The sequence below is a fragment of the Chiloscyllium plagiosum genome, unplaced genomic scaffold (assembly GCF_037043375.1).
Source record: "Chiloscyllium plagiosum isolate Xiang-an unplaced genomic scaffold, Cpla_swu_hap1 HiC_scaffold_23, whole genome shotgun sequence".
Taxonomy (NCBI): domain Eukaryota; kingdom Metazoa; phylum Chordata; class Chondrichthyes; order Orectolobiformes; family Hemiscylliidae; genus Chiloscyllium; species Chiloscyllium plagiosum.
This window is the reverse complement of record NW_028270161.1, coordinates 13,707,160-13,721,169: the sequence shown is the minus strand read 5'-3', so window position 1 is coordinate 13,721,169 and position 14,010 is coordinate 13,707,160. Positions and strand designations below refer to the sequence as shown.

The 14,010-nt window shown below is 43.7% G+C and overlaps 1 long non-coding RNA gene across 4 annotated transcripts in view; it reads left to right on the top strand.

The window, feature by feature from the left end:
- LOC148145815 (uncharacterized) overlaps window positions 1–14,010 on the top strand; it is a 65,931-nt gene that overhangs the window by 27,215 nt on the left and 24,706 nt on the right. The window contains exon 3 of one of the 4 annotated variants that reach the window (XR_015761059.1): window positions 6,655–7,469. The exons of the other annotated variants lie outside the window; for them this stretch is intronic. This is a non-coding gene — a long non-coding RNA (uncharacterized LOC148145815). The remainder of the gene's footprint in view (window positions 1–6,654; window positions 7,470–14,010) is intronic. 4 annotated transcript variants of the gene reach the window in all.

The window sequence follows — 14,010 nt, the reverse complement described above, 5'->3', positions numbered from 1 at the left end:
AGGAAACCATTGCTAATCTTGAGTCAGATAGGCAGGACACTGATGTAAAACATAACAAACAGATTGCACTGCAGTTGTGGTGTGTTTTAAACTCCACTGTGGAGTGTTTAGTGGAGCACTGGCACTTCCAAGCTGCTACAAGATGACCAGTATAAAATTGCTGCATGTGATGTTGAAATCCTCCAAGGAATTATCTCAATAATACGCATGTGGAGCTTTAGCTAAGCAGTGCCAATGAATATGCTAATGCAAGATGGAAATAGCCTTGTTTGAGCAATAAGCTAATAGTGGCATAGTATGTCATTATTACAGATAACCAAGACCAAGTAAGGAAAATGAGTTAATTTAACTCCCAGTTAAATGTCACATGAGGGCAATTATAACATTGAGGCATTTTATCCTTAAGTGAAGTCAATGTTTCTCTCTGTCTATATAGATATTGCCTATATCTATATTTGATCAGAATAATGTTCAACATATGCTTATGTTATCACCCTATTTAGGATGGTATCAATGTTAGAGACCCATTTCCACCTTCCAAATAAATTACAAAAGAACATGATATGCACACAGGCACATGCACTATAGAAAGGATGAGATTGCACGAGAGAGGGTACACTGTTTTGTTTGTCCATTTTTGTCAAGTCACCAGATATTTTTTGTTTCTATCCACACCATTATGTGGGACCATCCTGCTGGTTCAGTCAGTAACATTGCTAGCAGAAGGTTTTGTGCCTTCCACTGTGAGAGCCAGCGCCCTGAGCTACCTGTCCTCAACAACACAATGCTGCTGCCTGAGAAATGTATATACCTAATTGTGTTTCAGCTAGGTGGAGAGATTTGATTTGGGAAGTGGTTTGAATTGGGAGCTATCCAGTCTGGTAGGTTATTGAACCAAATATGTTATATTTATTGCTGCTGGGAGAGATTCCAGTCTTTTTATCCTCTTGATATGAAAGAAATCTCTTTGACATTTTCCCAGCTTGTCAGCTGATGGTATTTACCACCTCTACCGGTATGTGGGTCTGAGTAAGGGTTCTCAGTAAGTAGTTTGCTGCTGCCAGTCCTCATATCTTTAGTTGGGCTTATGTAATGACTAGTGGTAGAGGATACACCCATCATAGGGGTATCTACAGAAGAGTCATTGTTCTTGGCTAACGAAGGTTTATTGTATGACAGCATTAAATACAAAACATTCTGGCCAGGCATAATTACTTGGCTGTCAGGGAGCTGGTGCAGATACATTAGCCTCTGAAAGCTAGAGTAGAGCTCCTTGTTTTCCTCTCCAGACTCAGTTGACATAAAATGAACATTGACCCTATCAGAACCATTAGCTTATCCAACAATATCCCAGAGCTAAGATTATTGGCAGGTCTCCCACTCTCCGGTTTTAGCTCCGATCACATTTCAGACACAGACAGCAGTCAGATTCCTCCACCTTCCCGGTTCCTCTCCTACCACACCTCCTGAGGAATTTCTGAGCCTGAAGCTGCTGATCTTAGATGTATGGCAGGGAGATCACATTTACCTCCAATTGCGCCCAGCTTTATGCTGCACACACTGCAACCTCATGTTCTCTTTTTGCAAAAATCCTCTTGTTGTAAAGTCAGCATTCTGCACTCCAATATATTAACTTTCCATTGTTGTCTTTGACTTCCTTCAGTTTTAACTAGAGTAACGAATAACAATTTTAAAAATACAAGGCTTATACCTTTAACATCAGAATATCCCTCTTACATCTGACTGACAGTGTAATTAACTATTTGAAAAGATATTGATGTGCAGTCACTTGATGACAGCAAGTTTCCTGTGGTGTAAGTAGAAATTTTTAACAATTTAAGAGTAGAGCATGCACAAAAATAACAAAATGTGAAAAGGGCATTCAACGTTATTAATCCCGTTCTTCAAAACCCTTCTGATCTCAAGTCTTTGAGCTTAATATTATCTACTTGCCCATCTCTGTGAGCTGTCCACACCAAGTGAAATATTTGTATTTGTTGCAGAAATCTCTGCTTTTTAAAGTCCTGATCAAATTACCTGTTAATTGTACACATTCTTTATTGCAAACTTGGCTTTTCCTTGACAGGTTGAAGGTTAAATTTACTTGGCCTTCAGGATACATCCCAATATTTGATTAACCTTCAGTCTGGAAACAAAATGCAGCCCACAGCTAAAAATGTTTGAGGGAAACTGAACTAGCTACTTCCCTATTGCCCCACTGTTGGAGACAGAATTTCAGAAACTGTTTTGATCTTCATATTGAACATCATCTAAATCTCCTCATTAAAACTAAGTCTAACAACATCATAAAGCCATTTTGTTGTCATCTGTATTCACAGTTGTTATGTAGAAGTCTTGGAAATTTGGTAATGCACAGAAAGGGCATTGGGGAAGGACTTGAGGCACGTCTTCAGTCATTTTGGTAAGAGGAAGCGAGAGTAGGAGAAAAGGGAAAAATAGTTATTTTAGGAAGGGATGTAGTTATAAAAGTTTGTTACATTTCTTCTATGACTGTTTTCTCAGTTTGTGGTAGAATTTGTCAAATACTATTGTTGGGGTATTTTGTAAACCTTTGAAATCTCCTCTTGAGCACTTTGCCAGATGGAATCACTTCATCTCAATGGGCATAAAGGTGCTGGTGGGACTTCTGTTTACCTGTTGTCTTTGTCCAGGATCTTGTATAACTTTGAAGCTCTGTGTAATTCTAAATCACGGGATTAAGCTCCAGTATCTGAAAGTACTCATAAGTACAAGATCTTGAGTGGTAGCTGCTTCAAAGTTGGAGCGACATCCATTTGATGAAACCCAGATAGTAGCAAATGCCAGTGTTGCAGATTGGAGTTTACTCTTGTGATTGGATCTGGAAGAATGTCAATGAATGAAGGGTACAGCAATTGGCTGCAGCCCTGCCACATTCAAGAGTTGGGCAGAATAGTTGATCCCAATTACTGTCCACTTACTCTAGCTTTTACAGTGAATGCCCCGTGTGAGCTGAGGTGAGTACAATGTCAGGATTGTGAGAAGAGCTATCAGCAGCAGCTATTCAGCAATAACCTGCTCAGTGACGCCCAGTTTGAGCCTCTCAGCTCCTGACCTCATGACAGGCTTGTTTCAAACAGGAGCAAGAAAATTGGATTGCAGGGGTGAGGTGAGAGTGACAGCCCTCGACATCAAAGCTGCATTCAACCGAGTGTGGCATCAAGGAGCCCTACAAAACATGGAGCCAGTGGGTATCTGGGGCAAACTTTCTGCTGGTTGGAGTCATACCTGGCACATGGGAAGGTGATTGCAGTTATAGAGTCATAGAGACGTACAGCACGGAAACAGATCCTTCGTCCAACTCGTCCATGCCAACCAGATATCCTAACCCTATCGAGTCCCATTTGCCAACACTTGGCCCATCTCTCTCCAAACCCTTCCAATTCATATACCCATTCAGATGCCTTTTAAATGTTGTAATTGTACCAGCCTCCACCACTTCCTCTGGCAGCTCATACACGCACCACCCTTTGCGTGAAAAATTTGCCCCTTGGGTCCCTTTTTTAAATTTTTCCCCTCTCACCCTAAACCTCTGCCCTCGCGTTCTGGACTCACCCACCCCAGGGAAAATACCTTGTCTATTTATCCTATCCATGCTACTCATGATTTTATGAACCTCTATAAGGTCACCCCTCAGCCTCCGCTCCAGGGGAAACAGCCTGTTGAAGATCAGTCATCTCAGCTCCAGGACATCGCTGCAGGAATTCCTCCTCCGCTCCAGGGGAAACAGCCTGTTGAAGATCAGTCATCTCAGCTCCAGGACATCGCTGCAGGAATTCCTCAAGGTAGTGTCCCAGGCTCAACTGTCTTCAGCTGCTTCATCAATGAGCATCCTCCATCATAAGGTCAGAAGTGGGGATGTTCACCGATGCTGCACAATGTTCTGCACCATTCGTGATGAGTCAGGTACTGAAGCAGTCCATGTTTAACTGCAACAAGATATGAACAATATCCAGCTTGGTCTGAAAAGTAGCATTCCTGAAGAAGGGCTTATGCCTGAAACGTCGATTCTCCTGTTCCTTGGATGCTGCCTGACCTGCGCTTTTCCAGCAACACATTTTCAGCTCTGAAAAGTAGCATGTAATAGTCATGCCAAACAAATGCTAGGCGATGACATGACCATCACCCCTTGAGATTCAGTGTATCACCATTACTGAATTCCCCATTGTCCATATTCTGGGGATTTTGTTTGACCAGAAACTGAACTGGAATATCCATATAAATACAATGGTTATAAGAGCAGATCACTGACCTGGATGAGTGCAGCTCCAACAACACTCAAGTTGCCATCTGGGACAAAGCAACCTGCTTGATTAGCACTAGAATCACCCAGATACTGGAGATCAGAGTCGAGAAGTGTGGCACTGGAAAAACACAGCAGGTCAGGCAGCATCCGCGGAGCGCGAGAATTGGCGTTTCAGGCATAAGCCCTTCATCAGGAATGTGCTGATGCTGGAAATGTTGATCTTCCTCGGATGCTGTCTGACCTGCTGTGCTTTTCCAATGCCATATTTTTTGACTAGAATCACTCAGCCCTCCTTCATCGATACTCCGTTGCAACAGCGTATACCATCTATAAGACGCATGCCAGAAATTCACCAAAGGTCCTTAGACAGCATCTTCAAGACACAGCCACTGTTATCTAGAAGGACAATGATGGTAAATATTACCATCTGCAAGACAATCTCCATTCTGAATTGGAAATAGATCGCATCTCTTCAGTATCGCTGGGTCAAAATCATGGACCTCTCTTCCTAACCACATTGTGGGTCTGCCCTCAGTGCGTGGACTACAATGCTTCAAGAAGGCAGCTCACCAACATCCAGTTGGGATGGGCCATAAATGCTTGCCAAGCCAGGGATGCCTGTGTCCCATGAGAGAATACAGAGGTACCTTGGTTATCCGAACGAGATGGGTAGGAGCTATTTTGTTTGGGTAATTGATTATTCAGTTAATGGATTTCCTTTGGAGCTTGGGGTTTTCTGTGAAGACTGCTCTCCGTTCAGGGGACTTGGCAAAAGCACACTGCGTGCAAGACCTCACCCCCACCGCCCACCCTTAACCCCATCTGCTCTGACCCTGCCTGCCTGTACCCACCCTGCCCACCCCAACCCCGTACCTCCGTCCATCCCCACCCGTCGTCCAACCCCTGACTAACCTGCACCCCCCTCCCCCTCACAGCCGGACTGTGCACCAACAGTAAGACAGCTGCTGCCTTTGTAGGATAAGTCTGCAAATAGCATGTGCACGCGCACACAACTTTTTGACAGGTTCCACCTCTGCCCTGTACAGGACAATGTTGGAGAGATTATCTTGGGAAGGGAGGTTTAGGGTACACCCCTGTGTAGAACTCCAGGGAAAGTATTGGGGGGGGGGGCGGAGGAGAAAGAGGGTGGGAGGTCAGTCAGTCATTTAGAGACGGTGCCTGGACTGTCCAGGACTGTTCTCAGCAGCATTTCAGTGAGCCGAGTTCGTTTTTAATCATTGTACCTGTAAACAAGGACGCAATCAGGGTTGAAACAGCTCTTTGATGCAATGTTTCTATCGGGACCTTGAGCTCCCCTTCGGATAATCCGATGTTCAGATAATTGATATTTGGATAATTGAGGTTCCTCTGTATATCAAACTAAATATCCGTTTGGGTTCTGTTGCTGTCTGTGGTGACATGTTTTAGTGAGGAGTTGGTTTTTGTGTGGGAAGACATGGCAGAAGAGATGGTGGGATTTGAGAAACATTCCAGGAAAGTTTCACCTGGGTCTTGTAAGTCCTCGGTCCTGTTGATCTCCGTATCCATCATCATTTGTCTGAATAGAGTGATCGCATTTTGTTTGTCTTCCCAAGGAAAATAGTCACGAGGAAGGTTTTAATTTGAACTAACAATTTGCATTTTCCCAAGTTTCAGATAAAATTTAGTCACTGTTCCAAATGTGAGCTATTTGCCCCGCACAAGTAACAAGTAGTATTGAGTTAACTTGTCTGGGTAAAATCAGTTATCCTCCACTTAGCCTTCAATTGTGAATAGGAGGGATGAAGGGGCAGAGAGAGAGAGAGCGAGACAGTAAAGCAGGCTTTATGAGGAGGGAGGTTTAAAGCAGTTTTGATGGGAGTGACTCGCTGGCAAGATCAGCATTGTTGCCCATCTCCAGTGATCCTTGAGGTGATGGCGAGCTATTGCCTTGAACAGCTACAATCTGTGGGGCATAGGGACACCTGCCGTGCTGTTGGGCAAGGAATGCCACATTTTTGACCCAGCTACACTGAAAGGGCAGTGCTATATTTCCAAGTCAGGATGGTGAGTGGCTTGCAGTGGAACTTGAAGGGGGTGGTGTTCCCATGTATCTGCCTCCCTTGCCATTCTTGATGGCAGAATTCATTGGTATGGAGAGTTCTGTTGAAGGAACCTTGCTGAGTTGCTGGAAGGTTTGTTTTGAAGAGCTGGCTAATCTATTGATGCCTGTTGTACTTTATGTAATTATCTCGCAGTCAGGTGGACAGATTGAATTAAATGAATCTGTTCATAGTTTTTTCCCACAGCCGGCAATACTGTAGAATAAGGCACCTTTATAATTCACATCTGGTCTTCTGTTTGCTAAATCCTGTCATTTTTTTTTACAGCCAGTCTATAAACGATATGTTTTTAAAAAGAGCCATAATCTGGATTGTATACACAGGCTCCTATGGAACTGAACGCAACAGGGTGAGAAATCTATTCTGCACGGAGCTTAGTCGCTCTTAGCCAGAGTTGCTCTGGGGCCCAAAAATTGGCCTGTGTCTAGGCTTGTGAAAGTTTAAAAATAAGCCGCAGTTTCAGCTTATGACACTTGGCAACATCTTGTTGGAATGTCTGAGTGTGTGGGTGGCAGATGATGACAGAATTTGGGTGGACTTCAATTTTCCTCCAACATCTCTTCCCCTCCCCTTCCTGCTGCCGTCACCTGTTAGGTGGTCAGCATCTTGCGATAGACGTTGAAATAATGGAATGGATCTGAAGAATTGCCGACCTTTTGTGGAGCTGTTAACTGAGCAGGAATCTGATTTCTCGGGAAACAGAACTGATGGAGAAAAATAAAAGTGATGCTTTTCTTTAAAAAGAAAATGAATGGTATGGCTTTAAATGAAGAAACCCCATTGCTACCCAGGCGTGATCAGATGTTTTTTTTCCACATGGGTGTGTGCTTCCTTCTCCATGAATAAGGCGCTCCCTCTGTTCTGTGCTTCAGAATAAGCAACAAAATAGAACACAGGAAGATACTGTATTTAAAGGAAAATAAAAGCTTTCCCCACAGTCTTGCAGCCAATTTCTGATGCCGTTGCTACAAGGTGATGCACAGGAACTTTGCAGCTTGTCATGGCTCACTCTGGATCAAAATTGTGGACTGGCCTTAATTATTTCAAACGCTGGAAAGTACTACAGGAAGCTGACTTTGCAGGTATGGCTGGGAGAGGCCAGTGATGATCTTGTTTCACAGCTCATGGTTATGCAAATGCATTGTAATTCAAATGTTTTTATAATATGTCTTGATAAATAAACGATTGGGTACTTTCCTCTTCCTGGAATTGATAGAATGTTGTGTCTATTTTTAAATACGTATGTGTAAGAACATATTATTGTTAAAATAGGTGCTGCAATGGTGAAATATTATCCTTGGTATTCTGGAACGATGAAATGGAACGGGCCATAATGCCTTCTCTGTCCAAACCTATAATGTGAAGCCTATTGTGGTCTTTAGGTAGAGGGAAGAGTCTCTGGGCCTTGAATTCAGTGAAATGCTCAGGATTTGTTACTGATGGTGAAATTTGTGCATGTAAATTTGTCTGTTTCACTCTGGCAATTTTGAATTTTAACTCGTTTCCTACAGGCACCGGACTTTGTAACAGTTGCTCTTCTGTCGATTTAACTCTCCATGGACAAAGGCTTTGCCTGTTTGGCTTGGAAACTTGAGTTTTTGCTCTCTCTATCTCTCTCTCTCTCTCTCTCTCTCTCTCTCTCTCTCTTAAGCTTTGTTCAAGCAAAGATCACAAGTCTTGTGTATTTCTTTTCTAAAGTATGGTTGGCTAGAAGATTAGATGAATTCAATAAATCATTTTATGCATAGGAATTAGAAGTGCAATTGATCAATAATATTTAACACTTGCAGAGCTGTGAGCAATCTAATGCTGTGCGGCCTTTGGGGGTATAAACTTGTATGGTCTTTTACGCAGTATCTCTTCCAAGTGGCCTCTCAGTGACCGGTGAATGTTGGAAGATGTTCAACTTGCATAGGCATTGCCACAGAGCCTGAGTCATTCCATACACTAACGTACCTCTGTGAACCTCCCTTGAGGAGGGTCACTGGATGGCCATCAGTACCAAGAAATGCAAAACCGGGATGGGGAGACTTTTTCTTGGAAGGCCAAGAGTCTTCGCAAGTCTCTTCCCCAGACAACAGTGAAGTATTTTTAAGCGAGAGTTAGATTGACTCACTTGATGGGCATGTGGTTACGGATATCTGCGGGAGGCAGAATTGTGGAGTTTAGGCCACAGTTGATCTGGCTATGATCTTATTGAATGGTAGGTCAGGCTCATGAAGCTGGTTAGCAAGCTCCTGCTCCTAATTTGTTTGTTCCAAATGTGTTTGTTCCCACTCCTGGTATCTAAGCAGTTATTGGCTAAAACACTGCTCATTCCAACCCAGGTGGAGCATCAGTGGGATCATTCTGCTCTGCCTGGCTCAGTCCCTTGTGTAACAATGCATTTATCGTAAACTGTTGGGTGAGCATTTGGAAAAGCTCAGCTTTTTAAATCCAAACCTGTACTTTATTTGTATTTGCTTTTTTTTTGATAACTTCCTAGTTTAAAATCTGAACAATGCAGCGCTATCACATCCTAGCAGTGAGGCTGCCAGTTGAAAGGTTATCATGTGGGACATGAATCTCTTTAGCAGCATCTTACAGGAGGTCTGAGTGATATTGGCAGTGGTGAAATTTGTGGCAGACTGAGATGAGTGTGGTGGGCTCCGTCTCAACGCTGAGGTCATCCTACTCTGTCTTTTATGCTTTTCACAAGAGACGTGGTGGGATTCTCACTGGGCAGAGGTGAGCTGCCAAATTGACTGTCATTACTGATTACTAAATGCCTTTTTTATTGGCACAGCTTGCTTTATTAATATTCAGCCTTCCATCATGCCAAGCAGGCTCGATATTTAGAGAGAGCCCAGCGAATTCAGCTCCCACTGAATTCCGTGTTGGAAACATCTCAGTGCGCACTTCAGCTGCTGGTACCCCACATCCATGGACATTACTGTTCAACGTGCCAGCCTCATAAAATCCCTCCGGGTACAAGAGAGAGAGACAGGGAGAAAGCTGATGTTTTGAGTCTAGATGAATGTTCATCTCTCTCCTACTGAGCCAACCAGACTCTGTCACTCTACCTATTATCTGCAACATGTCTTTATCATTGGCAGCAGGTCTTTATACAGGGGTTCTCGGCACAGTTAGTTAAGGGCATCCTTGTAACCAGTCTAGGCCCCACTGGGGCGATTTGGAGTCACTATTGTCTCCTCACCCTCATCCACTCCTCTGGAGACCCTGTGTCCCATTGTCATCCATTTATCTTTTGGAATGAGAGAGAGGTGCAGGTGTTGAGGAAGACAGAAGTGGGTGGCACACCAATTGGTGCAGGTGACGAAAGTTCCCATGGGGTTGAGTAGCTAGCACAGGTGACACCTGGGATTCATGGTGTTGGACATTGGGATGGGAGAGAGTGAATGGGGAGCATGTTGCAGATAATAGGTAGAGTGACAGAGTCTGGTTGGCTCAGTAGGAGAGAGTGAGTGTGAGATATCGGGGACAAGATGGTGGCATTTACACTGTCAGGGTGGGGAAGGTAATTGTCCTTCTTCCCAGAGTGCTGGGCATTCCTGCAGATGGCTGACACCACTTTCACCTGGATGGCAACCTCCCGGAAGGCTGGCATTGTCTGGTTTTGTGGCCTCAACCACTAGTCCTGGGAGGAATGAGGTTGTGTTGGATTGGACCAACCCTAAACTCCATCTTAACCCCCATCTCGTGGCCTCTGGTCTCTATTCCTTTACACTCTAGCTTTGCAAGAATCCATCATTAACATCTGTAGTTAATTGACGTAGATCCAATAGCCTTTTGGGGAAGAGGTCCATGACCCTAATATTTATGTTCCTACTCTCCCCTCCCCCAGCCCTTGTCATCTGGTTGCACTGCTGGAGCGTAGCTCATTGTCTTAGCCAGTTTTCCCTCAGAACATAGAATGGTACATCGTAGGAAAAAGCCCTTCAGCTTACAATGCCTGTGCCAACCATCTGCCATTCTGTCTGCAAATGGTCCATATCCCTCTATTTCCTGCTTGTTCATGTGTCTGTCAAATATTTATTAACATTGCTATCACACCTGCTTCGAGCACCAGCCCCCCGCAGTACATTTCAGGCACCTATTGTCCTCTGTAGGGGAGGGAAAAACTTGCCTCCCACATCTCCCATAAACTTTCCCCCTGTCGCTTTAAATCTATGCCTCCTAGTATTTTACATTTCCACCCTATCTATGACTCTCAAAATTTTGTGTATATCAATTGGGTAGCCCCTCAGTCTCTGATGCTGTGGAGAAAGCAATCCAAGTTTGACCAACCTCTCCTTGTAGCTAATACATTCCAATCCAGGCAACATCCTGGTGAACCTCTTTAGCACCCTCTCCAAAGCTTCCACATCCTTCCTACTGTGTGATGACCAGTGCACTGCACACGGTACTTCAGAAGTAAACAAACTAAAGTTTCATATTGCTGCTACATGATTGGCCAACTTTTGTACTCCATGCCCAGACCAATGAAGGCATGCATGCCATATGCCTCCTTTACCACCTAAACCACTGGTGTGGCCAATTTTGGGAGCTATGGACTTGCACCCCAAGATCCATCTGTATATCAATGCTCCTAAAGGTCCTGCCATTTACTGTATATCTTCCTGTTGCATTGACCTCCCAAAATGCATCATCTCATACTTGTCTGGATGAAACTCCACCAGCCATTTTTCTGCCCGATTTTCCAACTGATGTATGTCCTGCTGAGTCCTCACTATCCACAGCTTTACTAATTTTTATGTCTGCAAACATATTAACAACAGACGTCCCAGCACTGATCCTTGTGGAACGACACCAGTCACAAACCACCAGTCAGAAAAACACCCCTCCACAACCACCCCTCTGCCTTCTTTGACCAAGCCAATTCTGTGTCCATCTTGCCAACTCGCTGTGAATCCCATGTGACTTGATCTTCTGGACAAGCGTACCATGAGAGATGCTGCCAAATGCTTTCGTCAAGTCCATATAGACAACATCCACTCTCCTACCCTCATCAATCATCTTTGTCACTTCCTCAAAAAAATCTCAATCAAATTTGTGAAATAAGATCTCCACCGTACAAAGCCATACTGACCATTCCTAATACGACCTTTCCAAATGCCAGAAAAATGTGTCTTTCAAAGACATTCATCAGTTCACTTTTTTTTTGCCCCAGTGCCATGTCTCTGGAATTGGCCTGAGCAAGTTCACATTGAGGCCTGACCAGAACATAAACATAACTTCAGTGTTTGTCTCTGTGAAACTGCAGAATGTAAATTGTAGAAACCAGAATCCAACATTCCTCACCTTTCATTCCGTTAGGAATGTAAACAGTCCCAGACTCTGTAGGTTTATTACTTGTTCCTTTTGCCAATATCTTGAGAGGAGTTTGGTGTACCACTCTCCTTTGCTGTTGAACTACCATATGAAATAAATTCATATACCGAGTTGGGCCCAAAAATGTAAGGGCTTGCTCTTGTTCCATCTGCATGAATTGGGGCAGGTACATAGCCATGAAGCAGCATAGAAATTTCAGACTTTAAAATAACCTACTGAGTTAGCCTGGTGCTAACAAAGATGGAGCAAGCCAGCCAGCTGCTTCTGAGAATCTGGCAAACGAGCAAATCACATTCTTTATTCTGCAACTTTTGTTTCCTATCACCAGCCTTTTGTGTTCTGACTCTCCTGGGCAGTTGGGTGAGTGAACGGCTTGTGATAGCATGAAACGGGCCCTTCGGCAACATCTCTCGAACATAAGCAGAAATATGGTTTACTTGCTTATGGGATGCGAGCATTGTTGTCAAGACCATTGTAAATTGCTTATTCCAAATTGACTTTGATGGATTTGCAACATCTCGACAGCCCTGTCAAACAGAGTCCAAACAATTTTAAAGCAAGTTTTTTTTTAAAGATAAGATGCCTGGGCTGTTTTTTAATGAGTACATGTTGGTGAGGTCACGCATCCGGAGTATGTTTGGCACCTGGTCATGAGGCCACCTTGCGGTCTGGTGTGAGGAAAATGTTGTCCTTGCTGCCCTGGGTCTGTATTGCATGAGTTTGGATCATGTTTGTTTTGAGTAAGATGCAGAGATTTGTCAGGATGGAAGCTCGTTTCCTAAAAGATGGTGCCACCCAGAAGAGGTTGAGCAGGAAGCAATTCGCTGACCTGGATTGCTGCTCTTTGTGTTTGGCCTTCCCGGGAAAGAATTACTAACAAGTGTCACTTGGATAGAAGCCATTTTTTGTGATTCGTTGTCATGTGCCTATTTTGCAATGGGTGAGTGAGACAGGCAATCTTGTGGTCCTCCAGGCAAATGGGTGCAGTGTGCTGACTCTGACAGGTGTAGGCAAGACATGATTGGGGGGGGGGGAGAGAAGGTAGGTGCCGGACAACAGAATAATTTTATTGTTTATTTCGTTTATTTTAAGGTGGCCCTTGGTCTTGTTAAGGTATTGCAAAACCCCACTTCTAAATAGTGTTAATCCTCTTTTAACAGATATCCATAGCTCAGGTAAATCAGAAGTATCCAACTTCCTTAAGCTGCACAGACCTTTCTCAGTGACCATAAAAGATGTGTGCTGACCATTTAGAGGTTAGAGACTGGTTTGTGCACTTATTTATGAAATAAACGGTTGCCACATTGGTAGATTAGGATGAATAACTGGACCAGTGATTTGCCAGAACTTGCCCTTGTGAATTGAGGTCACCTCCCCTGGGTATGATTGCCCATTTCATGGCGAGCACCAATTTGTGCAGAACCCCTGATTCAAACTTAAACGAGTACATAAATACTGCCACTGTAGAGCGGGCAGACATCTCTGGTCCTACATTCTCCAGCTGAAAGAACAAAGTCATGGTCCATCCACAAATGGAAACAATAAACCGCTTTGAAAATGCACAATGGGTACGATCTCACTGGAGGGGAACAGTCAGTTAGACCATCCTTATACGTCATCCAGAAATCCACTCAAATGACTTTAAAATAATTTTTGAAATGATTTCAAGGTTTTTATGTCCGTTATCTGAAAGGCCATTCTATGTATTGTTGACTCTGCAACAAGGAGTTGGCCATATATCTATCCTGAACCTTGTTTTCCTTCGAGTCACTGTCCCCATTCATTCTCTGATGTCATAACATGATATAAATTCCCCATTGTACCTTGCACTTGGCGATGAGCTTTTGGATGTATCCTTTTTCAAGGTTACAAATCTCAAGGGTTAGATTTTCTGTTTTTGGGACAAATGTGGATCCCAACTTGGCCCACCACGTTGGGATCAGTAATTGGTCAGTGAGTTTTTGCAGAGGTCACCACTCTTGACCAGAGGGCACACTTGCAGCTGGTTAGCTGTTCAGCATTGGCTTTCCTGAAACAGCTGGCATGATATGACATGGCAGCAACAAATTGGCATACCAGGGGGCATTGCAGAACTTACATGCATGTTGAAAATCCAGCCTCAAATTTCTTCTGTCTTTCCTTAAGATTCAGAGCTTTGACATTCCATCAGCTTTGTGCCTCTTCCCTGCACCTGCTGCAATGTTAGCATTTGTGCTTTATTTATTACAGTGATTTTTCCCTTATGCTTTTGTGACCAGAACTGATGACCAAACCTAACCAAAGGTGATCACA